Consider the following 15,957-nt stretch of genomic DNA (forward strand, 5'->3'; position numbering starts at 1 on the left):
GTGTTATCTCAAGGAAGAGATTCCACGTAGCCGCAGTATTTCGGGGATTACAATATTTCTTAAAACTAGCAAATTGATTCTGTAGCAAGCACTTTAGGCCATTGTAGTGTCCTTCTTTAAACAAGTAAATATTCCTTTTAGGATTCTTATTTCGGACACCATGAGGCGAAAACTTAGCATGCCCTGTGGTCACTAATTTCTTGTATAGTTTCTATAGTTAAGACTCTTTCGAGAATATTTGTGGCTAACAAATCAAGGATATTATGACTCCAAGTTGGTGAAATCGCAATTTTATTCAATAAGTTCAAAGTTAAAGAATTCAGTAGCGATTCGAAGATATCTTTGTCTTTACCGCTCGTTTTGAAACATCGTACTCCTGCTTGGCTCGTATTCATATCCCTTCCTCGCTTGCATATCGTTCTCTCCTCCATCTAAGACTTCAATATCTCTTTGCCAGTCAAAAACCTCGGCATCTATATTTTTTGTGTCCTTTGAATTTCTTCCAGCAAATCTTCCTCCTCCCCCAGCGTACCTAGCCCATCCACCTATCATCTTTAATTATTAACCACGTTTCAGCGCCGTATAAAGTCACGCTCATTATCAAGTTTTAAACTAGCCTTTTTTTGCCATCCTCACTAAACGTCCCAGTCGGTAATTCCCTACTCATTATGAAACATTCTTTACCTGATGCAATTCTTTTTGTTTATGCCCATACTACTTTGCCCATTCCGGTCCAAAGCACTTCCGAGATGGGTAAAGATGTCCAACTGCTCTAGTTTATGAGCATATACTGTAATATGTAACTTAGCGTTTCTCTTTTTCATTTACCGCATAAACTTAGTTTTTTATTTATTTCATAAACATTTATTCTCATCCTATACGTATTACACTGTCTTTCCTATGTGTTCAGCAATGCTTGCAACGCTTTGGCTGACTGACTAACTAAAGTTTAACCATCCGCTATCCTAACTAATTTCTAAGAACTCTCCACCGACTTTCACTTCTATTGCTAGTTACTTTTCTGCCTTTTTAAACATATCCTACGCAAAGACACCGAAAAAAACGTGTTTATAATGGACATCCCTTATCTTATCCCTCTTCCTAAGAGCCCCCACCCCGTCTCTTCATCCTCCACCAGAACCTGATCAGTATGAGATATGTGCTGATTATGAATAAGTCGCCTATTCCTCCAATTTACTTCTGTTTTATACAATATATACATTACTTCTGCTCGATTTACTCTATCCAACGCCTTCTCGAAATCTTCGAAAAATAAATAAACGCATCCTTATTATATTCGATGTTCCTCTCCTCCTGGTCTCATTACTGATACAGAATCGCCCTTGCTTCTCTCCTTTTTGAACCTAAACTGATCCGTCCCCTATATAATTATTTAACCTCCTCTCCATCCTATTATTAATCATCCTGAGTACCCCTTCAGCTGCGTGGGAAATCAAATTTGTTGTTCTATAGCCCTGACATATGGCCTTTCCCTTTTTTTGGGATGGTAGCTAACAGTGATCTGACGAAATCTTCCGGCCAAATCCTACCTCATAAATGTAACGAAATAATTTATAAATACTGTTCCTCTAATTTTTTTCCGAAATATTGAAGTATTTCCGAGGGAATATTGTCCACCCATATGACCTAATTTGATTTCAATTCTCTTACAAAGTCAACATCAGGTTAAGTACAGAGAACACACAGCTTTATACTGTGTGTATACTTTATAGCTGTGTGTCCTCTGTACTTTACCTGGTGATGACTTTTTAAGTCGAAACCTAGGTCGTATATAATAAAATACATGTGGAAGAACAAAGTGTTTTCTTTTCCGATATGAATCCCTTCCACAAAGTGACGCCTCAAACCATTCTATTCCTCTGGCTACAGTGTGATTTTTGGCTTATGACATCCCTCTCTTGATATCTTCCCATTTTTTCATTAATACTCAGCTCCCTTTACCCTATCATGGTTTTCGCCACAGCTTGCTGATACTCCTTCCTTGTCCCTCCGGTTAATGCGGCTACATTGCATTTCCTCAACCTACCTCCTCGTTTAATTCTCTTAAATTAGTCGTTACCCTTCATTAGTATTAAACTATGATATGAATCCGCTCTCAAGAAACTCAAAACCGCACTGTTGCAAAATTTGTCCCTAGCTCTAATATAGTCAAACCAATATATTTCCGAAGCCCTTGTTAATTTTCTAGGCATGATATTGTGATGGGTGATGTGATTTTTATTGCATGCCTATTGTGATGTTTTAGAATTATCTGTATCTCGCAGAAGTTCACTTCTTTTCACCTTATGTCTTTTGAGTTGTTTGACAGCATTAGAAATATGATTGAATGCACGCAATTTACCTTGATGGCACGTGACAGAATTAACTCCAAATATAACCAGCTACCCCACGGATTCTATGCTATCACGGTTTCTGCTCGTTATTAGCGTTGTTAGACCATTTACTAGTTTTTCCAGCCTAGTTTTCTTGAGATGTATGTACCCATTTGATTTAGGTGCTTTATTTTGCCTTTGAATGGTAAGTCCTGAACGAAACTTTTTTGCAAAGACGCCAATAAAATTTAAACTACGTTTTACGAATAATGAAGAGATAAATCAGTAAAAATTGTTTTTGGTATATATCACGTGTATGCCAGACCGATTGCATTTTTTAAGTCCATGATTTTTTAAGGAGATAAATAGTGAACAATGAAACTAATCAATTGGTGTCCTAAGAATACTGAAAATGCATTGATAGCAGTTTTATTCAGCAATGCAGGATGAACAAACAAATGTGAGTGAAAAAAATATTTATTGAAAGGGAAACGTAGCCTTAGCCTGTTTATAAAATTTGATAAACATTTTCGTATCAGGGAATATTTCTTAAAATGTTTTCTTCTAAAAGTAAATATCAAGTAACAAAACTATTTCCCATGCATGAATGAAATCATTATGCCGTTCTTGAATCTGAACCATAGGAAATAACGATGGAAAAATTGGGTCATTCGTCCATTGAGTATGCGTCGTGATTGAGTATCGATTGTGATTCGATTGGGCTCGATGTTTTCAGGCCTTGTCTTCGTTAAGACTAGTTATGTATTGAAATTTAGCCTGATGTATTCAATTTAATACTTTATAGTCATAATGAAACGACATCAGTTAATAATGAGCTGTTTTTATCCGTTTACTGGTAAAAATAATTCATGAACTTAATTTATTTACTCAGGACGCATGTATAATAACTTATATTATTATGGCAACCATGCGATTTAAATATTATTATACGACTAGAGAGAGACATAGAAAAGCGCTTGGCATGAAAGGCTAAAAAACGCAAACACAGCTATGAATCATGAAATCACTATTTCCGGATTGTGGGATACAGTAAATTGGTGACCACCGTAATGATATGCATAGCAAATTTTCCCTTTGCTTTCGTTGTAATATTCCGGGTCTATGTTCATAAATTGGGGAAAAATTTTATTTTCGATGCATTTGTGAAGCGTAAAATGATCCAATGATGCATGAAAATACAGTCCGTTCATCTCTCTGAACTCCGACCTAGATTTACCTATTTTTTGTGCAGAGAGCATTTAGCTTTGGAATCGCATGGTAGAAGCATGCGCGCATTTGTGCGAATTTTAGAGCGAGCTTTCTTTCCTCTATGGATGAAAACATTTGAATTTGGGATATGTTACCGAATTGACATGTGCATGGGTTTTGCGGCGCATTATGCTTTAATGTTGGTGAGATTGTGGTCGCTTGCCGCTGTAACTGTGTGTAAATGGGAAATACTTATTGTCACCATTTGGAGTGCCTGAATTATCATCATTAAGAGGTCGCCATAATTGTAGAGGCACTGTAGCAAGTTCTAAATTTTCATACGGCTCAATTTGTTTGCAATTTTTTTCGAGATAAATTTAAATAATGTAAAGATTGTAGATATAGATATTTTTATTTTTTTTAAACATTGGATATTTATTCATGTTCCGGATAAATTTAAGAAGCATCATAAGTTAATATTTTTATGTAATCATTTAAAGTTGAAACCAGACGACCACGGTTATGAGTAACATGAACTCCTTTTCAGTTTTACACGCCTTTTTTCTTTACATTTCATACATTTACTATCCAGTTGTATGGATTATGACCTACTTCTGGCACGTGTATAACCCCAATTATGTAAAAATTCAAAACTTTTACACGAATGTCTGTCCTTAGTGTTACAACGCAGCATTGAAAAAAAAATATTTATGATTTTTCCAGTGAATCTGGTGCCAAATTGGCGTCCGAGTTAATGTGCGTACACTTGGCTTCTTCCCTTGGCCCCAGCAAAAAATATTGGCATAGTGGCCGTTGCCAGAGACAAAATCAAGTAAATCAATTTTGAGAGCTTAGAAACGTGAAGTTTCAGGAAAATGAAACGAAAGGGAAGAAATATTTTACAATGTATAACAAAGTTATGAATGTTGTCTCATAATTTAAATAATATATCGTTTTAATACCGCCATTCAAGCTTTTTGGCTGAGAGATGAATTGTTTTATATTTGTAAGCAACGTCCACGCATAATCTCCTTTTCATGTATTGTATATTCCTTAATATAAGATAGAACCAACGCGTGGCTCATGCCGTTGTCCGGGATTTTCAATAACATTTGCACGATCAAGCAGGACGCACTCATCGTAATCATTACCTCCTCCGTGTCATTCTTTTCTTGGTTTAATTATTTCCTCCTTGATGTCGTCCTTATGTTGGCGTTATGAACGAGCTCATATTCTGAATGTATGTTGTCGCAAAAACGACCAAAATGATAAAATGCTTACTTTTTGTGGACCTGAGTATAACTTATGATAACTTTATCTTTATGATAACAACGGAAAACTCCGGAAACCGCCTCAAGGGAGTATGGCAGGCGTTGTTAGGCAATCAGTTTTGGAAGTCAATAAAAAAAAACTGTGAAATGGATGTTTGTCTCACTATCGTTATTAATACATATACTAAAGGCCATTTTCACTGTCTAGCATTTCATTTTTTAATTGTGGTCACAAATGAGAGGGAAGGGAATCATTGAATCGACACGCTCTAATTTTGTGCCTACCGACCTATTAAGCCTGAGTTGGAGTATTTCATCAGTTTATGGATGTCTTAAATGAAGAAGCAGGTTACATGCCTTTGCAATAGGTATTATTTAGCTTTGAGTCTATGAGTCTTCATGTCGTCCCATTCAAGATATTTAGTAATTCTGAAACCATGTGTTTTACATTTCAGTGTCTCACAAATATGGAGAGGATTGTAAGTTCTTGCTAAATTTCATGAATCGATTTATCTGTATGCATTTGTAAAACTCGTACAGTATATTAGCTTTGGAATTTAAATAAAACAAGAAATAACTTGTTTATTTCCTTCACCTTTCCGTCGCTCTACAAACCCTGCTAATAACGGGACTAGTCACATACCCCAGACATATACATCTGGTTTATTTTCTCCATTCACTTGTGTGGCCAAAAAAGGACCGATATCTCCAATACTGATTAAAAAATTGGATTCATTTCATTTGTATCAAATTAAATTTTCTCCCTCAATCTCTCGCGTACCATAAAAAAGTTTTTGGCCGTACAGAAGAACTCGAAGTAATATAGATACTCGCCAGTTCTCGAAAATCTGTTAACAACAACGCCTAACACAGTTGAACCAATATTTGGAAACTAATATAGTTACTAATAATGTAATAAATTGATGGTATACAAAATACTCCAAGCTCCAAGCAAACGATGTCTCTTTACGCTACTTAATTTTGCAATTAGAACGATTCGTTCAAAATAATTAAGCTTACTGTACTGTGATTACTACCTGTGACTATTACCTGTAAACTAGAATAGCACTAACTCAAGTAAGTACGTGTGGAATTAGACCCTGATCGAAAGTTGTTTCGTTTTAGAGTGGATATGTAACCATCACGTAAAAGTTACCCCTCAGATGGATTTCTGTATGAATCAACTACTATATTTCCTCGCATGTTAAATCTCAAATGGTGATAGTAAGTTTGATGTAGTCATTTCTGTGCCTTTTTGTTACCCGTTCAGTTAATATTTCGAAGATTGCATTTTGGAAATACCATATCTGGTTCTTGCAAAGCCAATCACAGTGAAAGGAGCTACGAAAGTCCATATAGAGGTACCACTTGGAGAAGCGTTGGAACTACTCTGCTTCGTGAGTCACGCTGAAACTCTTAAAGGAGTTCGACAATCGTCTTCTAGAGCACCTGAATGTGCAAGTGAACTTCCAGAACACCTACGCTTAGAGCTCGAGCATCGTTCTTTCTCTAGAGAGTTGGAAACTTCTCAGGCACTGTGAAGAGGGTTCGGATCTCGACCCAGGACCTTATGTTCTTATTAGGTCATTTGAATCTGAATCAAAGCGGTGTATGCGTTCAGCATTTGATCGGAAGGGTCATGAAATCGCACGATCCCCAAAAAAAAACTAACTCTCAAATAGAAATTGGCTTTTCCTTTGACCAGTGAAGCGATGCACTTTTATGAGCATTGGAAGACGTGCATTGCGTGAAAATCGTTCATTTCACCTTACCGTGGGGATCGGGATCATTTTTTAGAGTCGAATGTTTAAGGGTTTGGTCAATATCGAATTCTTGAGTAGAGGTGGGGTTTAAAGGTAAGAAGGGGATGCGTTTGAAAAAATTAGAAGTCGTTAGAAGAGCAAGAATAGCGTTTGGTACCTCACGGAAAACGACAATATGAGTGCTGTGTTGATGGAACAAAAATTACAGTGAATGTAATACATTTCATCAGTCGATAAGTTAATGCTATGTTGCTGTTTTGCAGTGTATGTGAAGCTCTCAAGTGGAAGGGATAGATATATAGTTTTCATGCTCCTTCGTTATCATACAGGGTCGCACCCAAAAGTGGTAGGACTGACTTTTTTACAAGAATTTTACTGACGATGTACTTACATCGACTTAATAATCTTCAAAGTATGCTCCTTGAGCTGCTACACACTTAGTATAACGTTGCTCCCATTCCCCGTACGCCCGCTGGAAATTTTCTTTGGGGATGCCGTTGATAACCCTCGTCGAAGCCTCTTGAACGGCCTTTATCGAGTCAAAACGTCGTCCCTTGAGCTGTCTTTTCATCAGGGGGAAGAAGAAGAAGTCTGGTGGTGCCAGATTGGGAGAATAGGGCGGATACGGCAACGTGGCAACGCCGTATTTGGCCAGGAGCTGTCTGACGACGAGCGCGCCATGGCAGAATTTTCGGCACCATCTTGGCGCACACCTTGCGCATGGCCAAATCCTGTGAAATAATGCGTTGGACGTTGGATGCAGACAGACTCAACTGGTCTGCAATTTCTTCACTGGTTAAGCGTCGGTCTGTGTTCAGCAGTGTCCTCACTCTGTCCACATTCGTGTCGGTTCTTGCCGTCGACGGCCGTCCGGAGCAATGGTCGTCTACAACGAGCTCCCAACCCTCTTTAAACAACTTGTGCCACTCAAATACTGTGGAACGGCTTAAGGCAGTGTCCCCATAAGCCTGCTTGATCAAATCGAGGGTCTCAGTTGCCGTCTTCCCGAGTTTCGCACAAAACTTCACGGAATAACATTTCTCTAAATTCAGATTCATTTTGTTTTTCGACGCGGACAAAAAACTTGCTTCACTAAAAACGGTGTCCTCACTCAACGACAGCCCGCGGGGGACAGGTTAGTTTTGGTCTGTTGCTAAGAGCCCCCTCCACCTTACCCTGCCAGGCAGACCCCCCTCCACCGCTCCGTTCGCGCCAGAGAAAATCAGTCCTACCACTTTTGGGTGCGACCCTGTATAAGGCAATATTGGAGTCACCAGAACTTTATAACCGCTTTCGAATGTGTATTCCCACAGGTCAACATTTTTTCTGTTCTCGTGCAGTTAAAAGGACCCCATGAACTCATTTTAATTGTAAGACGGAAGTTCTATGTTGAACACTCAAGAGCGGATGAGCCTGATAATCTGAGTCGTTCTCCTTTTAACATTTATTCAAATTTAATGTAAGTACTTCGTGTTCAAAATTTCAATATAAATTAAGTTCGTACTTGGTGAGCGGAATTAAAAAATAGAAAAATGATTCCAAAGCCAAATTTCACAGTGATCTCCAATTAAATGATGATTTTAAAATTCTCTTTATGGCTCAAGGGAAACCTCCTGAAAAACAACTTCAAACTGGATACCATGGTTGCGGGATGTTGACTGAAGATATGTTAGAATTGGTCAATGCGCTTAACAGAACGTAATGATTGGTAAAATTTCTGGAAAAATATTTTAAAAGCCGTTTTAATAAATACATTTTATTTATTAATCTTATAATCATCATGATTATCTAAATATATAAACATTATATACTCATCCATTTTTTCAGGATTATATACAGTTTGTTGGTCATTGGTTGATGATAAACTCAATTTTATCACGTGACGCTAAATGAAATCTATGAGGTGTTTATTAAATTAAAACGATATCTATGCGTTGGATTGGTTCACAAAATGATCTTTGTTGATTTTCTGAGCCTGTAAATTGTTACCAAGGTTCTTTTTAAATTAACGCCAGTTATTAATCTAGTTTCAAGCAGACATGAAAGATGTATAATTTTTGGTGTGGTGATTAGCTTTGGATAATATATATTATTGCTATTTGTAAATGACATAACTAAATATTTCCTTTGACCTCACAATATGCGCTGTGGAAGAATTCGTGTTTTACAAAAATGTGCAATTTTTAATTGCAGATATACGAAAGGAGTTGCTTTTTCATTCAGTAAAGAATAATTCAAATTATCTTATTTCTGGTCGTCTTACTATAAAAATATTAATCGACTCAGATGAGTTCCAGTAGTTCTGATAATTTATTGTCTTTACTATACGTTTGAAGTCCTGGGGAACACCGATTGAGAAAACCGTTGCACTAAAGCTAAAGGAGAAAGCTAGTGCAACGTGCTACCCATTATGCTGTGGTGAAAATTTTGTTTCCGGGGATAAAACACTTTTATTCCTTTTACGTCTACATCAGAAAACGAAGCTAAATCACGTGCCGGACTGAACTGCGGTGATATTCACGCTTCGTTGACCGATTTGCTTATTCTAATGACGCGTACTTGTGAGCATTACGTGAGCACATCATTGCATCACGGAAATATGCGGAATGAGTCGGAATCATTGTAAAATTTTCAGTCCCGTGTGATAGCACATACGTGCGCTGTGCGGAAATCCGTATCGAGCGATCCATTACGCATTTCACGCTAACATTTATTCAGGTTCGAAGCATCTAGAAACCCAATAGGCGCTTCGTTTTCACGGGGGGTTTAGCAATGTGCGCCATTCGGGAGATCTGAGAGCTGGAATATCAATGCCCTCTTTTGCCTAATGGATGATACACGCTGTTTTCCCGAAACAATTTATATAGGTTATTAACAAAGCTATGAGGATCATGCTATTTCTTTGCATTCCATTTAGACGGTTTATGTAGATTTTTAGATTGTATGATACGATGAAAGGGTTATATTTCCCGTCAGATGGTTTTTTTTTAATCTCAATTAAATGGAAATATTTTATCTTTACGTTTGAAGAAATTCAGAAATATTGACCTAATTATCAGTAAAAAGTAAATATAAACACGGGAGATGTGTCTTAAAGTCTTAAAGAATTTGGAGTTACGGATAATGTCGTTTTTTATCTTGCTGATCAAAAAAATGTTATATACAGGGTTCGTCCGGAAAATAAGTGTACTGCGCTCAGGAAAAAAAATTTATTACACTTTTACATATCTCAAGCTAATATTCCTCAAAATAGGACCCTTGTGAGTCGATACACTTGTTCCAGCGGCGTTCCCATTCCTGGAACGCTCCCGCGAAGGCATCATCGGGAACCTCTCGAAGACACGTCGTCACGGCCTCTTTGACGGCGTCCAAAGTCCCGTATCGCGTTCCTTTCAAACTCCTCTTTATCTTCGGGAACAGAAAGAAGTCCTCTAAAAAATGTGGATCATTTTTGCAGTGATCCGCAAGTTGTGTCGCGATTTCCAAACGATTGAGTCTTTGATCATCACTGAGCACTTTCGGCACCAACTTTGCAAAAATTTTTCGCATCTGTAATTGGTGCCTAATAATCTCGTGCACTATTGTTTTTGGCACATTACACTGCTCTGCTATCATCCAAACACTAAGACGACGATCAGAGTTCAGTACATCGCGAACTTTTCGCACATTTTCGGTGAGTGTCGTTGATGGGCGTCCAGGCCGTGGTTCGTCGTCGACCTCTTCTCTGCCATCCACGAACATCTTGTGCCACCGAAAGATCATGTTTCTGGACATGGCTGACTCCCCGTAAGCCTGGTTAATCATACCGACAGTTTCGGTAGACGATTTCCTAAGCTTTACCGCAAATTTGATGGAATAACGCTGCTTCGGCATCGCGTTCCGTGACGTGGGTCGAGCGTGGAGGTTCGCGTTAACAGAGCTCCTCACTACACCACAGCTCAGAGCCGACTGCCTTTTTCAGCGTCGCTTGCCAACATACCCCCCTCCAATCGCAGCCCGTCAGAGCGGTGCTGGGCGCGCCTGGAGCGGCGGAAAAAATCAGTACACTTATTTTCCGGACGAACCCTGTACATACCTGTATAATACCCTCACACTGCCTCAGACAGAACTCACATTGAATAACGGTGCTCATTTTGATCAAACTTCATGAAGACTGACCGCCATATAGCGGATGTTATTGGTGAAAGGAACTGTTGTCGATGTGGCTAATTTGAATGGGAAGTGGTGTATGAATGATTTGCATTTCATTTGCGTAATTCTTGAAAATAACGCCGTTCAAAGATTATACAGGTTTTTATACCTGCATTACATTTTTATCAAGGTGCAAAAGTTTCAGTAGATATTCCTTACGATATAAAATTGAACGCCAATATTTTAACGCCCTCTTCTGCTCTAGACGGGCCTGAGTTCCTCAGAAACTGGCGATCCTCACTCATCAATCATGCAAAGACATGATTAAGCAAAAATCAGCTTCGTGTGCTGTTGGAGATTTTCTTCTGAATGTTTTTCCCCTCCTCTTCTATAGCTTGAATCCAGAACTTTATCAGCAAACTACCCCAGTCGCATATCGAAAGAAGAGGTAGGAAACACATCCTCTGGAAAGGGAACTGGCGAACATGGTTTTTTTCTTGTGGATACTGTTAGTTTTACTCGATGTACAACCGTGAGATTGATTGAAAAATATATAACCTTAGACCTAAACGCTTCAGCATTTTTAAATACTGATTAAATTATACTTGAGTTTTTTTATGAGTGTGGGAATTTGATACAAATTATGATAGTTTTGAAAATTCCGGCTTAGGTATACAAGTTTGGATCGTCTTCTTTTATCGCCATTTGGATGTTTTTCTTTTCCCATGATAGAATAGCTTTTTGCCCAAAAGTTTTAACTCGACAGATTAGGTGATATACTGAAACCGTTTCCCTAGTCTTTAGCATATTCAGGCATCATTCCTCTGTGTTACTGAGTTCCTACAACGTAGTACAATATAGTAACACAGAGTTTCGTTTCTTTCAAATTTCTATGAAAATTAAATTTCACATAGTTTCTGCCTCATTACTTTTACTACTTTCCAGGTATCTTTGTTATAGGATTCAGTGTGTTTTTATTCTATTGTTTCAGGACATTGTGAGGAGAGGAAAGTTAGACAATATAAAGCGGGAGATGGAGAGAGGATATCCAGATACGTAAGGGCTATGTGAAGTGAACCGAAAAGATGGGGGATTATTGAGGCAATTGGTATAGAGCAATAAACAGTGGAGGGGAAGAGAGCCAATGATAGTGGCAATAGTACTGAACAAAAAGGTAGGAAGGACCGTAGTAAAAAAGGAGAGTAATAAAATGTTAGTCGAAGAAGTAAAAGATTAACCAACGAATCGGGTCAAAATTGAGGAATACATGCCTGTACATGTCAACAAATGACCGTACGGAGGAAGAAGTAGGACATACAAGGTATCAATCAAGGAGGAAATAATTAAGGCTTCTTATGAGAGGAAGTATTAAATAGTTTCGGGGATTGGAGTGTGTGTTGAGCGAAAGACGAGATGGGAGTGAGGTAGGGCGCTTTGGTTTAAGAACATCGAATGACCGTGGGAAGGAAGCAGTAGATTTTTGCAGGAGACCGCGTTCAATTGTAACTAACGCTTGGTTTGCACACCACGTTAGGCGTACGAGTAGGTATATACATTTATAATAACTAGGGAGTCAGAGAGAAGTCAGTTGGACCATATTATGTCTAGACCCAGTTTTAGGAACGAGGTAATCAGTTCGCACAATTCCCAGGATCGAGTTCGGAATGAGATCATAATATAGTATCAATGAAGTGTAATGTCGTATTTACAAACATAAAACAGAGAAAACGGTTTAGGAAATACAATGTGGAAACATTAACCAGAACGACAAGAAAGAAGAGTCAGCAGACAAGAGAGAAAATTATGGGTGAGGACTGAGAGACGGGTAAAATAGAAGAAAAATAAGGACATACGAAGAAAAAATCTTAAGGCGCCAACGGAACTGTAGGAAAAGGATTAGGTAGCTATGGATTACGGACGAGATGATTAGAGAGATAGACGAGAGGAGGGAAAGAAAGAGTGTAAGAATGGAAAAATGAAAGTTAATTCATATCATTACATACATGATTGCATACATTACATACTTTCCATTTCCTCACTTCATAAGTATATCTGCAGTTCGGAAAACTGGAGAGTGGCAAATATGATCTGTACATGAGGGTCATTATGTATACTTTAAATTCATTTATTTTTTTGGAAATAACGACACTGACTTACGTTCTGTGGAACATTAACCATATATTTTCTATGTATTTATTTGGAAATATCCATGGTACAGGGATCATACTTTAGAGTTAAGAGAATTAAATTAAGAATTTGAAATGATCAATTTACACGTTTTGCAGAATATTAAGCGCCTTCAGTTAATTTAATAATGATGAAATGTCACCAGGTAACGTATGATACTATAAAATTCATAGAATTGCATTAAGTAGCTCCCGAAGAATTAAGAAACATGCTATATGAAAAACGTAGTGACCCATTTCTATTTAAAAAGTTGAAATTATATAATTGTCCATATGTTTTTAAACGTCAAACAAATAGATCTGCATTGATTAAGAAAATATCTGATCAATTCAATCCAATAATATTTTGGAACTGAGCAACTTCTAATTGAAAAATCTCTTACGTTTGTATGAAGAACATTTGTTATGGCTATACCTCTCATTCATCATCTGCTGAAGTTGAATTTACGAACTAGATTGATTTCATCACACTGCAGTTTATGTGTACTGTTGTTGTGGATTGTTTTGTCACTCAGTGTTATTATGTTGAACGTGGCCCTTCGTGAAAAGCGAACTCGAGTCCGAAGGTCGTTCCGCTCAGTGCGCTTAAAATTCACCTGGGAGACACTTTCTCTTTCTACCGTTACGTATTACTAAATTTCACGCCGGAGGCAAAACCGGTTCCACATCATCATTGAATTGAGATGAAATTTCTTTGAAACAGGGCATATTTTCAACTGGCTCGTTGGTCTAGGGGTATGATTCTCGCTTAGGGTGCGAGAGGTCCCGGGTTCAAATCCCGGACGAGCCCAATTTTTTTTCCTTGCGTTAGAATTAAGTCATATCACTCATTTAATAATTAATAACATGAAAATATATGAGAATACATTCCTTACTTTCAGACTTTTCTTCCTTTAAAATGAAATTGCTCTTTCCATGCGTATCAATTGCTATCTTGTTTATTTTGGTATTCAGTGTGTACTCGATCATTTATATAAGTTCTTCTCACACTTTGTATGAATGTGAAAGATTTTTTCACACCTTCTGGAATTTTTAATAATTTGGTTTAAACATATTGAAATGCTAACTGGAAATAATTAATGGTGTTATCGATGCCAATAAGTAAACAATTTGCTTTAGAAATTACTTAATGGCAACATTATAGTTTCTCATTGTAATAAATAAAATGTTATAATCTGGCTATGTGCTTGACTAAGTACCGTGCTCATTGGTTTTTCCGCCATGATGTCATGGTAATTTACCCCAGTAGTACTAAACCAAAAAGTATTTATACCGTTGAGCATTTAGTTAAAATTAACGAATAATTCTGCGTTAAACATTGCGATAAAATTTGACCACAATGATGTATTAAATTTCATCATATTTTCAGTGTAATTTTCTTCATATATTTTACTCTTTATTCGATTATCTGGAAGTATCTACGGTGTCAACCGTTTTGAGTTTAGTCATGAGTTTTGACTTGATTTAAAATATTTTAAATGTGTGTCAGTTTAGTCATACGATTACATTCTGAGGTTATACTTTGGTATTGAATTTGAATGACAGGTTGCATACATACTGTATTATTGAAAAGGGAAGGTAAAATAGCACTGCGATGTTTACATGCACTTTGAATGCCAAAGACTAATGCCGTTAAAATGAATTCTACTACAGTATGTTATGTTAATTTTTGTCAGAGATACCAAAATTAACCATTCTTTAATTATGACTTCCTGTAGTGTTGTCAGAATGTTTACCGGCAACTATTATGTCAGAAACGGGAAGAGGATCTAAACCAAAGTAATTGATCTCAGTTACGGTTCCAGATTTATGTTATCAGTGTAAAGTTAACAAATTAGAGTTACGAGTAGATTACAGTTAATTGCGATACAATTTTAAAACGGGCCTAAGTGATAATTTCAATCTGAGAAGATATATTGTGTGTGTGTGTATGTATATATATATATATATATATATATATATATATATATATATATAAACACGTATGCAGTTTATTTTAGATGAATACATTTTAATGCGGATTGGCATAAGTATCCTAAAATGATGAATGAAACCAAATGTACAGATTATAAAATAAAGCTACAGGGTTCGTCCGGAAAATAAGTGTACTGAGCTCAGGAAAAAAAAATTATTACACTTTTACATATCTTAAGCTAATATTCCTCAAAATAGGACCCTTGTGAGTCGATACACTTGTTCCAGCGGCGTTCCCATTCCTGGAACGCTCCCGCGAAGGCATCATCGGGAACCTCTCGAAGACTCGTCGTCGATCTCTTCTCTGCCCTCCACGAACATCTTGTGCCACCGAAAGATCATGTTTCTGGACATGGCTGACTCCCCGTAAGCCTGGTTAATCATACCGACAGTTTCGGTAGACGATTTCCCAAGCTTTACCGTAAATTTGATGGAATAACGCTGCTTCGGCATCGCGTTCCGTGACGTGGGTCGAGCGTGGAGGTTCGCGTTAACAGAGCTCCTCACTACACCACAGCTCAGAGCCGACTGCCTTTTTCAGCGTCGCTTGCCAACATACCCCCCTCCAATCGCAGCCCGTCAGAGCGGTGCTGGACGCGCCTGGAGCGGCGCGCCCAGCCCAGCAGTCAGTACACTTATTTTCCGGACGAACCCTGTATTATAAGCTGTCATTTTACAAATTAATGGTAATGGTTTTTTTGGAAATCTGGTTTGAAAACCTTTACATATATCATTAGTGCTCGACATTTGGGGAAAAATATTGTACCAAAACTGACCTTAGACGTATCTTGCGACGTTCAAATGTAAACTAACCAATTCCTTTTTGAAAACCATGAGTCAATTCAATCAATAGTTAAAATTTTCAAAATACACGGATTAAATGTACAAAAAAATGGAAAATCAAATTTTACCATTAACTCTGGTACTTTTACTCAGTAACTCTCATTCGTAAAAATTCATCATTACATCTCAAAAATTAGGTAGCACGAGTATACGTAAATACTATATATAGATTTATTTTTTAAAATATACTACAAGCAAGCCTATGCTCTCAGGACCACCAGCGTGACAATTATGCTTGTAATCATAA

At 37.6% G+C, this 15,957-nt stretch overlaps 1 protein-coding gene and 1 non-coding gene across 2 annotated transcripts in view; both read left to right on the forward strand.

Annotated features, from left to right (window-relative positions):
- Camta (Calmodulin-binding transcription activator) overlaps window positions 1-15,957 on the forward strand; it is a 1,815,113-nt gene that overhangs the window by 413,598 nt on the left and 1,385,558 nt on the right. The gene's annotated exons all lie outside the window — the stretch shown is intronic.
- Window positions 13,612-13,683, forward strand: TRNAP-AGG (transfer RNA proline (anticodon AGG)). Its single transcript has one exon. It is a non-coding gene; the product is annotated as a tRNA-Pro (tRNA).

This window comes from Hetaerina americana, unplaced genomic scaffold (genome assembly GCF_022747635.1).
Source record: "Hetaerina americana unplaced genomic scaffold, ioHetAmer1.1.p SCAF_4, whole genome shotgun sequence".
NCBI classification, from domain to species: Eukaryota; Metazoa; Arthropoda; class Insecta; order Odonata; family Calopterygidae; genus Hetaerina; species Hetaerina americana.